Genomic DNA, 18,895 nt, shown 5'->3' on the forward strand with positions numbered 1-18,895 from the left:
TGAATTATCTTTTGTTGAAGATGACATATAAGCTGATGTTCTAAGTCTTTGAGAATTGCTTATTGCCTGGGTATCTCCTATATATATATGAAATTAATGTCAATAAAACTCTTGTTTGTTTTTTTCTTGTTAATCTGTCCTTTGTTATAGGGGTCCCAGATAAAAATTCAGAACGGTAGAGGACGGTTTATTTTTTTCCCCTGCATATACATAGGTATAATCTCTTTACCTTACTTTCAACTATAATATACACTAAAAATTGTTGGCATCTCTTGCATTGTTTCTGCTTGTCTGGAAACGTTTATGTATTTTGTAATTTAGTCTTCACAATGCCCTCATAATTTAGATATTACTATCCTGATTTATGGTATAAAAAAACAGAACCCACAAGTTCTAGGAGGAAAACTATGATTCAAAATCAAATCTGTGATTCTTACCATATTATGGCTTGAGTGAAATGACAGCCTTAAGTTTCAAGGAGCCCTCTTACTTGAATGCATGTATTTGCTTGAAGACTTGATCCAGGGAAAGAAGATAGAGAAAGATAAATACAACTTAAAACAGAAAAAGATAAGTATCCCCAATTTTCATGGCACATAGAAGCAAAGTAAAATTAGCTGGGGGTGACTTTCTGACTTTTTTCACCTGTTTTTAACTCACCACTCCAATTTATCAGTCTCTAAAATATTCCTGTCTGAAATAAAGATGTGGAGGGAATGGAATCTTTGAAAGTAGCTGAGACATGTGCCAGGGGCTGTGCTAGGAATGATATCATTAACTACATGTTATAAAAAGAAAACCTTGGGGGAGATAAGGAGACTGAGGCTTACAGAGATGAGGAAATTTACCCAAAGGCTTGGCAAATCGAGGTGACATTTGAAAGTGATTCTGTCTAACATTAAAACCCAAACTTTGGAAGTGGAAATTTGTTCTTTTCAGTAAACTAATTTAAGGATTTTCTGGCCCTGTGCACATAGATCCTTATTTTAAAACAAAAATGGTCAATAAAAATAATTGTATTTATTCTCTGTAACTCATAGTCACATCCCTTCATTAACCAGCAGTGGAATTAGATACATTGATTTCTGAGTTAAACTCTGATATCTTGAATGAAAATTAATATGTAATAAATATTTTTACACTATTTGAACCGTAACTTTATGCTATTTAATTCAACTTCAAAATACTAATATAGGAGTATTAAATACCATTTGCCATGATGGTTTACAATTTCTAGTGCAAAAAAGAAAATTATGAATCATTGCTTTGCTTAGTGCAGTCCTTCAAAAATATCAAAGATATTTCAAAAGATGAAGTAAGTGTTACTTTTTTAAAAGATAAGCTAAAATATTATCAATGAAACAAATTCACAGTAAGAACAGCTTACAGTGGGAGGCTGAGGATTAAAATTTCTCTCAGTATAAAGGATTCTCAGTAGGAAGCTGGGTTATTTCTGAGCTTAGTACAATACAGATGAAGCCTGACATGAACCTATAAGCAGTAGCAAAAATGACTTTGGATAAGGTTTAACTTTGCAGTAATTTGCAACTACAAGATCAATATTTCAAGGAAGGCATTGAATTCTACTTAACCTACTTCTGGTTTCTGAAAAATATCTAAATATGTAAAAGTTTAAAAACATAGAATACAATTATATATGCATTTATAACTATTGTCCCCACTGTAGGTATCTTCCAAATAATTGCTTTATATTATAGTCATGTATTGTAATGACTGTAATATTCTTTTTTCTTAATTGAAGTTGGTTCTCTGTTGTATTTGTGGCTCATCTCTTCAGTAGGTGTCAAAAAAAAAAAATCCAAGAAAGCAGTCATAGATGTATAGTCTACACCATGTGATTAGCACACACTTGCTGAATAAATGAATGAATGCATGAACCGGTCCTGGATTTTTAAGACAATGTTTTTAAATGGAGATGTTCTTTTCAAGGTGAAATTTGAACTACAAATCTGTGAATAATTTGATCTGATCACTTAAATATTTATTTCTGTAACATTAATCTTACCTGTTTCCCCAAAGTAGGAGAAGTAATAATTAAGTTAGAACTAATAAGCCAGAAACACGTCCTGTAGGCTCACAGGAAAAGCAGTAATCTTTCTTTATATTTTGTTACTCCTATCTTGCTTGCAACGTAAAATGGCCTAGCACCTGCTCAGACTTGAGAGAGAGTTCATTAATATTTAATTTAGACGACTAAAAAGGGAAAAACATTATTTTTATGCAAAATTATCTTTTTCTCCAAAATGATTTCCTTGTTTTACAAAAATGCCACAAAACTTCCACACAGATTTTCTTTTACCTAGCACCAATAAGACACATCTTTTTTAAAAAACAAGTTTTATGTACTTTTTCAGCTTTGTTTTCAGCTTTGTTCAGATGTGATTGACAAAAAAAAAAATTATTATTTAAGGTGTACAATACAGTATTTTGATATATCTTGTATAATGATTCCCAAAATCAAAGTAATTAACGTCTACATCACTTGACATAGATAGATTTTTGTTGGGGTAGGGGGGAGTTTTTTTTTTTTTTTTTCTTATTTTTTGGCTGAGGACACTTAATATCTATCTACTCATTTAATAAATTTTAAATCTATAAAACATACAGAATGCTTCATGAATTCACATGTCATTTTTGCAAAAGGGCCATACTAATCTTTGTATCATTCCAATTTTAATATATGTACAGTTGAAGTGAGCAATAGTCCTCTTTTTTTGTGAAAGGAAATCCTCCTTCTTTAGAAAATCTGCTTTTTTGGTAATATTGAGATTTCAATAATATTGACTGAAACTTATTGCCTACGAAAATCTTTTAAACGGAATCTTAGAATTGATGAGATATAAACTTGGTGAGGCCATCATCTCTATGAAACATTATAATAAATATTAAAATTACAAGAGACATTCGATGAAAAGAAGAGCCCAGTAGCAGCAATAAAGATGACATCATAGACAAACAGATCTGTAGCAAAACTGTCAACAGCAATAATGGGAGCCAGAAGACAGTGGAGTGATTGCTTCAGAATGACAGAAAACACAGCTATCAACCTAGATTCACTGGCACAACAAAACTATCTACTAATATTGAAAGTAAAATAATGATATTTTGCAATGAACTAGGCTTGATTTTACAGTAATATTTCTTACCCAAAGAAATTTCTGAATTATATATCTCAGGGAGAAAAAAAATCCCGAATGGTCTGTGTTGCAAGAAATAACAGTGAAAAAAGAAAATTGTATGGTAAAGAAGTGAAAATACAGGGGTTTGAGGTGAACATGAAAATGCCATCTACAAATCTAGAGGCCAGAACAGATTCTTCCCCAGCAGCCCTTAGAAGGAAACAGCTTGCTGACACCTGGTTTCAGACTTCTAAGTTCTGATTGTGAGATAAGAGATTTATGTTGCTTAAGCCATGAAAAAAGGAAAAAAAGTATGAAAATCAAAATAAGTTATTTTATACAATGATAAAATAAAAATAATGTAAAATATGTTTGGCTAAAACGAAGGAACTAAAATCATGAAATCTAGTCTGTTTGTGAAACAGACTAGGGTTGATCGGGTTGAAAGGGTTCTAAGGTCTTTTGATCATTCATATGGTGATTGAGGTCAATATTAAAGAGTGAATTGAAAATAAGAGCCAGAACTCAAAACTTTCATAGTTTACAAAGTAAAAATCAATGAAAAATAGTGGAAAAAAAAGAACCATTTCAGTTGATACATAAAAGGAAAGAAGGGAGGAAATCAGATGATGAAAAGGTAGGAAAAGTATAAAACCCTAAATAAAATAGAGGTATGTCAAAATGTATCAAGCATCAAAAGGACTATACTTGTCAATTAAACAAAAACATAGATTGTGGAAAATCAAACAACATTTTACAATATGCTATTTACGAGCAGTATACAGAAAACATAAAGACCATAAAAAATGTTTAAATGCAGATTAGAACAAGAAACCCGAGTGGATATATTAATATCAGAAAAAAAAACTTTAGGACAAATACATATAAAGGAAGGTGAGGTGTGAGTCACTACATAATGATAAATGTTCAGTTAAATGGAACCCTATGGCAATTCTATATTTGTTTACAGCTATTAAAATAGCAGTGTTAGGAGAGGTAAAGCCAGGTGTTCTAAAATTTAAATAGTAATGTCTAAGTAGTTTATTTTCCTCTTATTTATCCAAAGTAGAACAGCAAACTCTCTAATGCTGGTGAGAGAATTTTGCGCCTCAATTCTTCAGGGATTAGATTTCTTCTACATCATTTGTTGGTCACACTTAGGTATAGTTTTCATCATCACGGTCCAAGAAGGTAGAATTTCATGTCCTATGCTGTAAACTAGAAGGGACAATAACGAAGACAAAAGGTCTCTGCCAAGTATTTTTCAACAACTTTGAAAAGATGCCGTATTACACTGCTTAGATTCCATTAGCCATATCTTAGTGATAACATCATGTATAGGTGCAAAGGAGGCTGGCAATGGTCATCTGTACAACTCCTATAATATTGAAGTAGAGACAGGCTGGGTGGCGGAGAGGACAGCCAGCAGCCTCTGCTTCAGTAATCTCAAAATACAGAAATAAAAATTGATAGAACTGCAAGGAAAAACTGAAAACCACTACCATAGTGAAAGATTTCAACTTTCCTCTCTCAAATACTGAGAAGTTAAAACCACAAAAATATTGGTATGTATATAATACTATATACACAGTATTATACTGCATACTATATACACAGTATTATATATATATATAATTATCTAGCGTGGTAGTTATATATATTTGTATATAATAATTATGCTAGATTAAAAGATATATATAATCTCTACATGTAGTACTCTGAAACTATTGAAAAATGTGTTTCCTCAAGAATAGAGTACACTCACAAAGTTGGTCAAATACTAGGTTATGAATGCAATATATATTAACAAAATTTCAAAAAGTCTGTGTCAATTAGATCATGAATAAAATTTAAATGAATTATATAGTAATTATATTTATTAATAATATAAATGCATATGCTTAGAAATTGTCTTCTAAATATTAATATTTAATAGATCAAAAAGTCTATAGAAATTTTTAAATAAGTATGTATGTATAAATGCATATACTTAGAAATTGTGTCTTCTAAATATTAATATTTAATAGATCAATGTTGGGGTTCATGTGTTTCCTAAACAAAGGAATGAACACACAAGACAACACAAGACAAGACAAACATGGTGGCCGCCCCGAACGACACGCTCCGCTTTATTTTATACAGTCGTTTGTGGAATGTTACCAAGTCACAAGACACATGGTTGTTTTTCTGACCTTTCCCTGACTTTCTGGATTTTCAAGATGTTTACACATAAACAAGCCCCCAGGGTCTGCTGTTTGCAGCTGGCTCCTTTGTCCTCTCTGTTTGCAGGGAAGGAACGCCCTGCTTCGTTTGCAAGAGCAGGACTTACCGGGAAGGTCTCCTTTGGGAGCACGTAGTCCTCTACAGATCAAAAATAAATAGAAATTTTTAAATAAGTATATGTGTGTGTGCGTATTTCAGGCCTTGATAAACAAAGTGAAAACAGTTCTTCTGCTATTAAAAAAAATGGAAATTCTTAGAAATTCTATGACATCACAATTAAAAATAAATGAAGCTCAAATATTCCTGAAAAAAAAAAAAAAAAAAACAGACTGAATCAGTTCTTTTAAATATTCCAAAAAGTGAATCCTTGGACCAAAATGTTTTCTGAATAAATTATAACCTTAAAAAGAGATCATTTAAGTCGTACCTAAATTTTACTAAAGAATTAAAATAAAGGAATATGATGCAAGTCATTATGTGAAGTTGGTGTAACCTTGTTATCAACACCGGAAAAGGATATAATGAGAAAGGTAAACTAAAGATCAATTCTCCTTGTAAATATAGATGCAAAAATTCAAAACAAAATTTTAGTTAACTGAATCCAGCCGTGCATGAAAATGTACTACATCGGCCAGGCGCGGTGTAGTACATCCCAGCCTGTAATCCCAGCACTTTGGGAGGCCGAGACGGGCGGATCACAAGGTCAGGAGATCGAGACCACCCTGGCTAATACGGTGAAACCCCGTCTCTACTAAAGAATACAAAAAAAAAAACTAGCCGGGCGACGAGGCGGGCGCCTGTAGTCCCAGCTACTTGGGAGGCGGAGGCAGGAGAATGGCGTAAACCCGGGAGGCGGAGCTTGCAGTGAGCTGAGATCCGGCCACCGCACTCCAGCCTGGGCGACAGAGCCAGACTCCGTCTCAAAAAAAAAAGAAAATGTACTACATCATGTCTACGCTTGGTTTATTACAGAATTACAAGGGTGCTTTGTAACTAAAATTTTTTTAAAAAGTAAGTACATTATCATATTAAGAGGCCAAAGGAATAATTAATTTAATAAATGCAGGTTTATTTAGTTCTTAATTCGATTTTTAAAAACAGAGATGGGGCCTCACTCTGCCAGCCAGACTGGAGTGCAGTGGCACTATTATTGCCACTGCATAGCTCACTGCAGCCTCCAAACACTGGTCTCAAGTGACCCTCCTGCCCCGGTCTCCCAAATAGCTAGGATTACAGGAATCCACCACTGTGCCTGAGTTATTTTTTGAAATTATTTGTAGACATATCCAATACAGTAAGACATGAGAAATAAATAAAATTTATATGGATTAAAATAAAAGAAATGAAATCACCACTATGCAGGCATTATATGGTTGCAAACTAAATCTAAAATAATATTCATTAAAATTATTGGCATAAAAACAGATATTAACAAAGCTGCTGAATGTAATATTAATGTAAAAATATTCATTGTACTTCAGGAGAACTAAAATAATACTTGGCAAATGTCTTCTAAAGAAAAATATTGGACATCATTCACCATGGTAGTTACAATATGTCATCTTTAGATAACCTAATTATAATAATATATGATTGCAAAAAATTAAAATTGATTGTAAGACATTTAGGAAGACACAGATAAAAATATATAGTGTTTGTGGATTGAAAGGGTCTATGCAGTCATGTCTCTCCAAATTTACTATAGATTCAATTAAACTACTCAAACATTTTCAGCTGATGTTTGTAAAACTTTTGGGAATTGCAAGGCACAGGATTAGCCAAAAGACTCATGAGGAAGAGAAGCAATTTTAAAGTATCTTCTTTAATCAATTATCAAGATGTTTTAAAAGACTAAAATATGTAAATTAATATTGTGTTAGATTAGGAATAGACAAAACAGCTCCAAAATAAATCTGTAACTCACTGAATTAAAGGTCATTTAACATATGATAGAAGAATCACTGCAGTCATTAATAAATGGTCAAAAAGAGAGACTGTTTAATTAGTGACACAGACAACTGATTAGGCATTAAAAAGAAAATAAAAAAGAAAAGAAAATTGGGTCCCTAACTCACAAGTTCCACAGCAATCTACTTCAAATAATAATAATAATAAAACCTTTAAAAGACGAGATAAAATAATTTCTTATTGGTTTTGGGGTAGAAATAATATCTCACAACAATAAGTATTTACTAATTGAACCATATTAAAATTTAAACATATGTTCACCAAAAATCTCTTTAAAGTGTGAAAAAGGAAAACATAAATTTGGAAAAGATATTTGCAGCACATATAAGGTATTATTAAGGTATTATTATTATCCAGCATATTTTTCCATGTACAAAACATTATGTTTTATAGAGTGTCTCTAAACAATAACCAAACAAGAAAACCAAATGAATAAATGCTGACACTGCATTACTAATTAAGTATATGCAAAGCAAGAGTATAATGAAGAGTTTATACTCATAAGACTGCCAATACTTAACAATTCCACACATGATGGAAACAGAAAACTATGTCCACTGCTAGTGGGATAAATTGACATAATTACATAAGAAACAAATGTCATTATTTTGTAAAGTCATACATGTAAATTCTTAAGCTAGCAAATGCACTTATAGGATTAGACAAATTGATGCAAATGTGCATTAGAGAACATGTACCAGAATATTTACAGCAGAATCATTTGTATTGGCAAAAAATTGGAAACAGCCCCAAAGCATTAGAAAACATGAATAAATATAACGCATTGTAAGATATCGGCATTAAATAAAAAAAGTCATAGCAATAACATGGATGAATGGATGAAACTTAAGAATGTTGAATAATTAAATATAAAATAAAAGCATCAAAACTCCATAAATATGAAAATATTTTTAAAAGCTCAAAAGAAGTAAAATTAATAATACATTGTATAAGAATACATACATCTGAGTTTTAAAAAATTCAGATTAGTTTCAACTACAATGAGAGACATGACAATGAAATGGGAAATCAGTAATGATAGTGGTTTTATTAATATCTATTTTTATTTTGTTTTGTAATTCATAAATTTGTTAACATACATTCTTGTTTCAAATAATGCATAATTGTTCTAGGATGAGCAAATGCAAAATGCTGTTGATACTAATAACAGCTACTTGTATTTTTTTTGTAAAAATGACAGAGCTTAATTACCAAGGTATAGTTACAAAATCATAACTATGAAAATATTTTAATAATTTTTCTTTACTCTGCCATCAATAATTGATGATAGTTCATCTACTTTGTGTGAATTAAAATAAAGACTTCAGTTAAAATTAATAATACACTTACATAAAGGAAAAAAAGGGAATGCATGAGGGCCTTGAAATTAAGTTTTAGATTCAAATTGTATTCCCTAAGTTAATATCTCATGTCATTGGATCGAAGTCTGACTATCAAGTTGGAAGCAAGAAGAATGCTTCTTTCCAAACAAAAATTTCCTAAGTGTCAGCAAAATGTCCAAACCATCTATTTCACATTGATGTGCTTTTTAAAACTTCCCTCTTCAAATCAAGGGCATTTCTTTGTCCCAGATTTAAGGAGCAGATGAAATATATTCTAATAGATTCATATCATAAATCTCTAGTGTCTAAGTAGACCTGAAGAAACATCTATCTGTTCTGATCAGTATCTCCAGAGGCTATTATACTCCCATTTTTAAAAAATGTCATCTGTGTGGAGCCCATCTCAGTCTCCAGCTTGTCAGTTCAAGAATATTAGAATACTTCTTCAGTTTTGCTCATTAAGATGTATATCTTTTATGCTTCATGAAAAGCATTAATATTCAAAAAATCCAGGGAAAATGCCATACGGCAAGTGCTTAAGCTAGAGACTCTACTATGCCAAACATTTGGAGCTCCCCAATTACTACTGGACCCTATTTTTGTCTGGCAAGCTGTGTTATAAAACAAGTGCCATTGTGAGGCTCAAGTCAGCAGCGTCAATCTAACTGCTAGTTCAAGATGACTTTGTAGCCCTCAAGGATTGCAAGATGTGGATGATTGCTCCTTAGAGGAATAACTGTTGACAGGGCTGGTGAAACAACTCATGAATGATGAACTGAGAAAGCATCCAACTGTTCATGCAGACCTGTAAATGTGCCATACCACAACCTCAGAAAGGATTACAGCAATTTCCCCACGTCTTATTATTTGCCTCTGACCAAGAATGACAGAGATACACAGTCATCACTAGGTATATCCTGGATATGTATCACACATTCTGATCCCTTAACTTCTTCGTATTAAGCAAAGGTATCAAACTCTTAAAACTATTACATATTGAACACACATCTATTCCCTTTGTTGTAAAATTAATGACTAAAGACAACTCCAGCAAAGTGTAAAAACTGAAGGACAGTCTCACCAAGAGTTCACCAATGCACTTCAGCTTCTATCCTCAAGGCTAGTAGCATGTACAATTACTTTTATTAGAACCAACCAATCAAAGGCAACATTTTAAATAAATCTGATACTTTATGAATTTATGTAAATATAAGCACACAGTAGGGATGTTTTGAGTAGCTTTAGTTGTGGAAAAAGGTTTACTTATCAATCTAAGAATATATACTGTGAAAAAAGAAGAATAACTTACTTCTCTGCTGTTAGTGCTCTCATTCTGGTAGCAATAGCTATAGTATTTACAGAAGGGTCAATGTTTATTTATGGTTTTATAAAAAACTATTTCAGCAATTGAAAAAGAGGGTTAGTATACATACAAGAAATAGGGTGATACACTATTTGACACAGAGATGCCATTCTGTGATGTGTCTGATACAAACACCACTTTACACTGCTCATATCTACTCAAGTATCACAACATACACTTTAAAGTAGCAGTTTGAAATTTAGCAGTTGAATAATACCATCAATATATAAGCATGATTTTATCTTCCTTACCACCCTACATATTGTGTCATCCATCTCGTTTATTTTGTATTTGCTGGTGACCTCGTTGTCAGCCATTAACAAGCTACGTTATCACAGCCTGTATCCCTCATTGCCTTCTACTTCTCATGTACTTTCTCTTCTCTGCTTCCCAGGAAAGATACTGTGCCGCACTTGCATTTACCAGCTGCTTTGTTCCTTTATGTCCCTTTGTTCCTCACTAAATTCATTTGACATCTTCTTTATTACAAAATTTCAAATAAAGAATCAATTCTACATGTGAACAATATTTGAACTGTCAAAAGACCTAAGTTGTACAAAGAAAATCATTGTCTAGTGAAGAGATTTTGTTTGTATAATAATTTATCTAATAATAAATCTTTATAATATCAGTATTTCGCTATGAGAACCTCTCTGCTAAGAAGGAAAAAATAGTCTGTGATATCTAAATATGTTTCTTGTCATCTGATCCGTTAAACTTATGCTTTGTATCTAAATGGAATTTTGTGATTGTTGTTTTCACTTATTTATTTTAAATAATTTTTCAGCCCCTCCCGTTAATTCAGTCTCTAAATAAAATAAAATGGCAATGTTTTCTAACCAGAAATAATTAATTTAGCATGTAAATGAAGACCTAGTCTCCAGGACAATGAGATAACAAAACAAGAATTACACTATTGCTTCTCTGGAGGAAGTAATTGAGATGATCTGCTTTCATTCTGTTGTTATTATTTACTGTAGTTTAAAACTAAGGGAAAGGACAATTTTGCTCTGTTGCTCTATTGGTTGCGTGATGGTGGTTTTGATGAATATAATTAATTTTTATCCTAAGTTGTTATAAAACTTTTTAGAGCAGCTGTTATATGAGAATGCAAGTTTAGTTATATTTAAAGCACACTTGAAAAAAAAGTAACATATAACTTAAAAGTACGGAACATTGAGAAACTTCTCATAGAGATTATTTTTACTTATTTTCAAAAGGAGCCATAATCTTTATATATTACTTAATCCACTGTGTGAAAAATAAATATGTGAAGCAAATAACTGTCTGATTCACATGCCAATTTGAGAGGAAATATTGGATCATACACATTTAAAAATCAAAGGTCCTGGTAGAGATCGAAAACATCATTTCCTAAAGAAAATACGTCTTAAATGTCAGCTTCTAGGTTACCTTTTAAGAAATTTCCTCTCATCCCTGATATCCTATTTTGACATGACCTTCTAAGGAAACAGGTTGTTCATACCAAGTAAATTTATTAGAAAGTAATTTACAGTGAAAATATAAAGACCTCAACAGCTTTATATGTGGATCATGCTCTAACATCTCCACTTAGAAATCCATGTTAGTCAACATTTGGTAAACATGTGTTTGCCAATAGATTATGATTTGTGATATATTTAAGAATTAAAAGTGATGAGTCTTTGCTCAGTCTCTGTTCATGTATTCACCTGGTTAACTGATAGTACCCATTTGTACAAATAACGCATTTATCAAAAATGCTTTCCTCTATAACTTTCTAAGCTTGGTATTTTTTATGCTTCTAGGAGACATGAAGTGCTAAATTAAATAACTTATATTACCTCTAGTATTCTTATATCTGTTACAATAACAATGACCTTTGAATGCATGCAATAAAAATAAATTTAAGTATGTTCATTTTATTTTGGTTTAGTAATTGAGAAATTTTATAAAATTACTTAGTGCATGTAATAAACATAATACTGAAAACATAAATAAACTGTGATCATGTCTTTGCTTGTGACAATTTAGTGGATCTTAATAACACTAATTTATTATGATCACAACCCTTTTATCTGTAAAAGGAACAGTTTAGTTAAAGAAAACTCCTTTATTGTTTGAATGTGGGAAAATACGTATCCCTTTAAAGCTGACAAAGTGTTCCTAAAATGAGCAGGAATATTGGAGACAGAGAAACATTTGATTAAATCTTGAATTTGCTAATTACATAAATTGTACCTGTGGGTCAAAATGAATAATAACATCATCCTACTCTTAAAAAAGTAGTCAAAATATGTAGTATAGACTATTATGGGAATTATATGAAAAAAGTTATATAAAAACACAGACAGTATCTAGGTATCTCAACAAATATAAGCAAATGTTTCTGCTTCCTTTATCAAAATTGCAGGCAAACATTAGACTATTTTCTCCATTTTTTTTTCTCAAAAAGTTTTGCTAAATATACATAACCAAATTTACTAAGATACAATTTTTATGTACAATTAAGTAGTATTAAGTATATTCACATTATTGTGCAACTATGACCCCATCAATCTCAAAACCTTTACATCATTCCAAATTGTATTTCTTCCCATTAAACAGTCATTTATCTCCCTACAATCCCTGGTAAACACTATGCTATTTTCTGTTTCCATGGATTTGATTATTCTATACATCTTAGGTAAGTGGAATAACAAACATTTGTCTCCTTACGTTTGGCATATTTTTCTTAAAATAACATTTGAAAGGTTCACTCATGTTGTAGAATGTATTAGAATTTACTTATTTTAAAAAGCTGAATAATATTCCATTGTATGTCCATACCACCTCTTGTTTATCCATTCATTTTTGCATAGACATTTCAGTTGTTTCCATCTTTTCAGTATTATGAAAAATGCTGCTGGCCGGGCGCGGTGGCTCAAGCCTGTAATCCCAGCACTTTGGGAGACCGAGACGGGCGGATCACAAGATCAGGAGATCGAGACCATCCTGGCTAACCCGGTGAAACCCTGTCTCTACTAAAAATACAAAAAAACTAGCCGGCCGAGGTGGCAGCGCCTGTAGTCCCAGCTACTCGGGAGGCTGAGGCAGGAGAATGGGAGGCTGAGGCAGGAGAATGGCGTGAACCCGGGAGGCGGAGCTTGCAGTGAGCTGAGATCCGGCCACTGCACTCCAGCTTGGGTGACAGAGCGACACTCCGTCTCAAAAAAAAAAAAAAAAAAAAAGAATTAGGGCATGAGAGTCTTCCAAAGGTTTTTTTTTTTATTCCTAAGATTGTACTTGATTATTTAAATGTATATGAGATTCCATATGAATTTTAGGATAGTGTTTTTTCTATTTCAGCAAAAACACATTTGGACTTTGAAAGGGATTGCACTGGATTTGTAGATCACTTTGGGTAGCATTGGCATCTTAACAATATTACTTCTTTCAGTCTATGAACACAGGATGTCTTTCCATGTATTCATGGTTTCAAAAATTCTTTCAGCAGTATTTTGTAGTTCACAATGTATCAATCGTTGACCTTTTTATCTAAGTTCATCCCTGAGTTTTATTCTTTTTGATGCTATTGTAAATGTAATTGTTTTCTTAATCTCCTTTATGAATTGTTTATAGTTAATGTATAAAAATACAACTGACTTTTATGCGTTCACTTAATATCCTACTACTTTGCTGAATTTATGTGTTCGTTTCAGCAGGTTTTTATGTGAAATTTTTTGGGTTTTATATATGCATATATATACGATTACATCACCTGCTAGCATAGATAATTTTATATCTTCCTGTCCAATTTGGATGTCTTTCATTTCTTTTTCTTGCTTAATTGGTCTGGCAAGAACTTCCAATGCTAGATTATATAGAAACAACGAAAGCGGGCATTCTTGTATCATTCTTGGTCATACAGGAAAAGTTTTCAGTCCTTCACCATGGTATATGTTATAAGCTGTGGGTTTTTCTCATATAGAACATTGATTATGTTAAGAAAGTTTCTTTGTATTTTTAGTTTGTTGAGTTTTTATTATAAAAATGTGTCAGATTTTGCTAGATGCTTTTTATACATCAACTGAGATGATCACATGTTTTGGTTTATTTTCTTTTGTTCTGCTAATATGGTATATTATGCTGATTGATTTTTGTTTGTTGAATTATCCTTGCATTCCAGGGATAAATCCCACTTGGTCATGATGTACAATTATTTTAATATTCTGCTGAATTTGGTTTGTTGATATTTTGCTAAAGATGTCTCCGTCAATATTTATAGGATACATTGATCTGTGGTTGTTCTTGTTTGTTTGTTTGTTTATTTGGTGTCCTCATCTGGCTTTGCCACCAGTGTAATTTCATAGAATGGATTAGAAAATATTTCCTACTCTTCAGTTTTTTTTAGAAGGATATGAGAAGGGTTGTTGTTAATTGTTCTTGAGATATTTCATAAAATTCACTGAAGCTATCTAATTTAGGGCTCTTTCTAAGGAAAGTTCTGATTACTGATTCAATCTAGTTACTACTTGTAAGTCTATTCCTATTTTCTATTTCTTTATATATACTTTTACGAATAATTTGTTTAGCTAATAAACAAAGTAAGCTATGAATCCAGGCAAACCAAAATTTGCTTCTAGAAAATTTACCTTTGGCTTTACATAGTTTTGTATTAGAATCACAGCAAGGGAATATATTTTTATATGACTACTCTGTGACAGGGACTGTTAAAAATGTTGTATACATTATTTCATTTGAGTCATCATGTTTATTATTATTCTTCTATAGTATATATGTATCCTATATGCTCTTCTACATTTATCACACACTTGCTATGTGTCTTCGAAGACATATAATTCTTTGAAACCTCATCATTTTAAATTAGAAATGTGTTTTCACCGTATTTGATTATTTTACAGATTTAATGACAGTGTATTTCAAAACCTCTAGCACAATCTCTAATAAGTAGTAATATTACTTAACAAATTTGATTATAGTCATTTCCTCTTGTTTTCTTTATATCTTAAAAGACAAAAGACAAAACAAGAATTAAAATATCTAAAACCTAAAAAGTAAATAAGTAGTGAGTAACAGCTTTATTTTCCTTTCATTTCAATAGTCAACTTCCTACATATATCTAGTAAGTATTTCTAAAATGAAAGGAATAAACATTCACTTAAACATAAGAACTACATTTTAAATATTCACATTTTTTATCCCTCAATTTTTTATAGACATTAGAGTACATGCATTTTTTAAATTATTTTTTAGAGATGGAGTCTTTCTATGTTGCCGAGTCTGAACTTGAACTTGTGGACTCAAGCAATCATCTTGCCTTAACCTTCCAAGTAGCTGGGAATAAAAAAGTCCACCACCATGTCTGGCAGCACATGCTCTTTTTTCTTTTAAAGGTTTTATGTTTCTTGAATAGCTACATATATCAATTAATCCTTATTTTAAATGGTTCGTTCATGAGAGGAAACTTTAAAAAATAGCATTTAAAATATTTTACTGAAATTCATTTAGAAATACTCAATTATATGAATTCTGTGGAAAGTCTTTTATCATGATGACACTCATGGCTTAATTTTTTTCTAACATAAAATAAATTCAGAAGCTAAATAATAATTTGATTTTAGCTATTTGGTCTTTTAATGCATGCTCTACTTGGAGGTTAAACTGAAATTTTAGAATAGTGGACTTTTCATGAGAGTGATTTTTTCTTTCAGAGTAAAAGGGAACAAATTGTATTGAAAAGAAATGAAAAAAGTCAGTCATGGTATAAAAGTGTCACAAAGATTAAATAGAAATAAGTTATAAAAGTAAAGGGAGTAAAGAGATAAAGAGATAAGTTTGCAATATATAAAGTAATGTTATTACTTAAAAATGGTGGACATATAGGTTACCTTAAGAGACTTACCTTAGATCATTAGATGAATGTAATATTTTTAAATGCTAGTGACAAGAACAAAGCAGGCACACAGGACACTGGAAATTATTCAAGACAGTGAATTGAATTTGCTGTCTCAACATATGCTTAAATTGTGCAGACCAATGCCTTCATTATCTCCCTTGACTGCAATTTTATTATCTTTGTGCTTAAGAGACTCCTGTACCCCTGTGTTCAAAATATGAGCTAGTCAGATACGTCCCAACCACCAATGCAAATGAGACCACAGTATGATTGATTAATTTTGCAGATCATATGAGTATCTCATTCTTGTAAACCTCATCAAGTTCTCTTGCTAAAACATTTGGCCCTCACAACTGCATCCATGTTGCTACAAAGGCCATGTTTTCGTTCCTTTTCAGGACTGCATAGCATTCCAAGATGTATATGCATCATATTTTTTCTATGAAATTCATTGTCCATGGCAACAGGGCATTTAAAATAAGGGAGAGGGTAAATTTAAAGTCCTGAGTAGCAGAATGTTGGCTTTAGTGTATATTTGCTAATTGTTTATTATAAACACATCTATATCTCTTGTAAATGGTTATGCATATCTGTTATAAAATAATTTATAAAGTTTATATGTCATAAAATAATTTATTTCAAGTCTGTAGGACCAAAATTATTAGAGAGCAAGTTTATTAACATTTTTGATAGTGAAACTCTGATGTCAGTCATCCCACATCCAATGCCCTTACTGACATTTGCAAAGTGCTAGGATCTTACGTATTTCTTTCACTCAACTACAGTCTAATTTCCATCTTTGGCTAGACTTTGATTCTCCAATTTATGTGTTTTAAGTTACTTTAGACTTCTCCTGATCTTCACACTGCACGTTTATTTTTCTTTTGATTTTTATTTTAGGTTCAGGATGTATTTGTGCAGGATTGTTACATGGATAAATTGCATGTTACTGAGATTTGTTGTATACATGATCCCATCACCCAGGTAGTGGGCATAGTACCAAATAGTTTTTCAGCCCTTGCCCTCGTTTCATTCTCCCCCATCTAGTAGTTCCCAGTGTCTGTTCTCATCTTTGCATCCATGTGTACTCAGTATTTTGTTCCCACTTGTAAGTGAGAACATGTAGTACATGGCTTTCTGTTCCTGCAGTAATTTGCTTAGATTATAGTCTCCAGCTGCATCCGTGTTGTTACAAAAGACATGATTTTCTTCTCTTTTATGGCTGCATAGTATTCTGTGATGTACCTATACCACGTTTTCTTTATCTAGTCCACCACTGATGGCATCTAGGTTGATTCGATATCTTTGCTATTGTGAATAACGCAGCAATTAGCATATGAGTGCATGTATCTTTTGGTATGATAATTTATTTTTCTTTGGGTATATGACCACTAGTGAGATTGCTGGTTCTGTTTTTAGATCTTTGATAAATCTCCAAACTGCATTCCCAGTAGCTGAACTAATTTACTTCTCACTGACAGTGGATATGTATTCCATTTTCTCCACAACCTCTCCAACATCTATTATTTTTTGACTTTTCAATAAGTGCCTTTCTGACTAGTACAGTACACATTTTAGATTTGCATGATATATTTCATACCTGTTCATCAAAAATGTGTTTACTAAGGTTCAAAAAAGTTACTTGATTTGTATATTACACAAGCAGTATTCGGAGAGTCGTTATATATTTTAAGTAGGAAGCAAAGGCTAAAATAATGCTCTATTATCCATTCTTCCTGCTCCTCTTCAAAAGCCTTCACACAATGGTAAACCTATAACAAGAGAAATAAAATATTTTCTATACTTATCTTAAATTGAGTATTTGAGGGCTCCCAAGAAATATGTGCATGCATTTAGAGTTTGCACCCACACTTCACCTGCATCTGATTAGTGGCTATGACCACAGACACATCCTCAGAATAATCCTTCTTGACATTCTGAAAATTATATGCAGATAAGAAAGATTATAAATTCAACCACCTTTATCTTATAATGTCATGACAACACACACATTTAATAAATAGCCTCAAAATAAATTGCTAAATTTCATTCCCCCACAGTCCTGTGTGAAAGAATAAGGAATTAATTCCTCTGGGAGGAAGTTAAACCTCCAAGGCACATTTCAAAGCCACTTTCAATGATCATAGTTTATGGGATTCCTTCAGTTATGAATAAATAACAATATCCTCCCATTTCCAAAGTCAAATCTTGATGTTTTTAATTCTCCCACGCCACCCTTCCAAAAAGATGGAAATACTGAATCAATGAAATGTGTAAAATTTTAAAACTTGGAACTTTGCTACACACTCTGTTTTCCTTTGTGAAATATTTATTCCATACATGAAAGTTTTCTTGTGAGATTTGAATATATTGAAACAATTATTTACACAGGAAATACCTACTAACAACCAATTACCATCCATGAACGCTTCCTATTCTTAGTGGCACTACTTGTAATATCTAGAATTATTGTATCAGTAAATCCTAATACAGCTCTCTTATGCCAGGCTTATAGAGAATACAATTTTTAGCTCCTCTACCAACAGAATTAATTGGTTTATATTTATCTAAAAATAAGAGTCTTCTTGTCATAAGACGGTGAATTTCAGCTTGTGTTATGTGGTATCTAAATACCTAGTGGGGACTTGAATTATTGTCTTCCTGTGGTAGACTGTGAAGGCTAAACATATACCTCTTCACTCAATTTTACTTCAATTAAAGACCCTAAAATCTAATTATAACCGTAATACAAATGGTCATTATCTTTTCACATATTCTTCTACATGTGAAGTTTCTAGAGCTCCCGGACTCATTGGTTCTCAGAATATAGTGTGTATTAAAATCACTATAGGAGCTTGTGAAAAGATAAATGTAGGCCCCTCTCTCCAGAGATTAAATCAGCAGGCCAATGATAAGGCCCAGGACACTTCGTGGTCAAAGAAATTTGTTGGATGATTCTGGTGTGGAGACTCTGAGACTC

The 18,895-nt window shown here is 32.1% G+C and overlaps 1 non-coding gene across 1 annotated transcript; it reads right to left on the reverse strand.

Moving 5' to 3' along the window:
* Positions 1 to 2,618: 2,618 nt before the first annotated feature.
* LOC117084630 lies at positions 2,619 to 2,720 on the reverse strand. The gene has a single exon (XR_004437553.1). It is a non-coding gene; the product is annotated as a U6 spliceosomal RNA (small nuclear RNA).
* Between the last annotated feature and the right edge of the window lie 16,175 nt (positions 2,721 to 18,895).

Source organism: Trachypithecus francoisi, unplaced genomic scaffold (assembly GCF_009764315.1).
Source record: "Trachypithecus francoisi isolate TF-2019V2 unplaced genomic scaffold, Tfra_2.0 Lachesis_group0, whole genome shotgun sequence".
NCBI lineage: Eukaryota > Metazoa > Chordata > Mammalia > Primates > Cercopithecidae > Trachypithecus > Trachypithecus francoisi.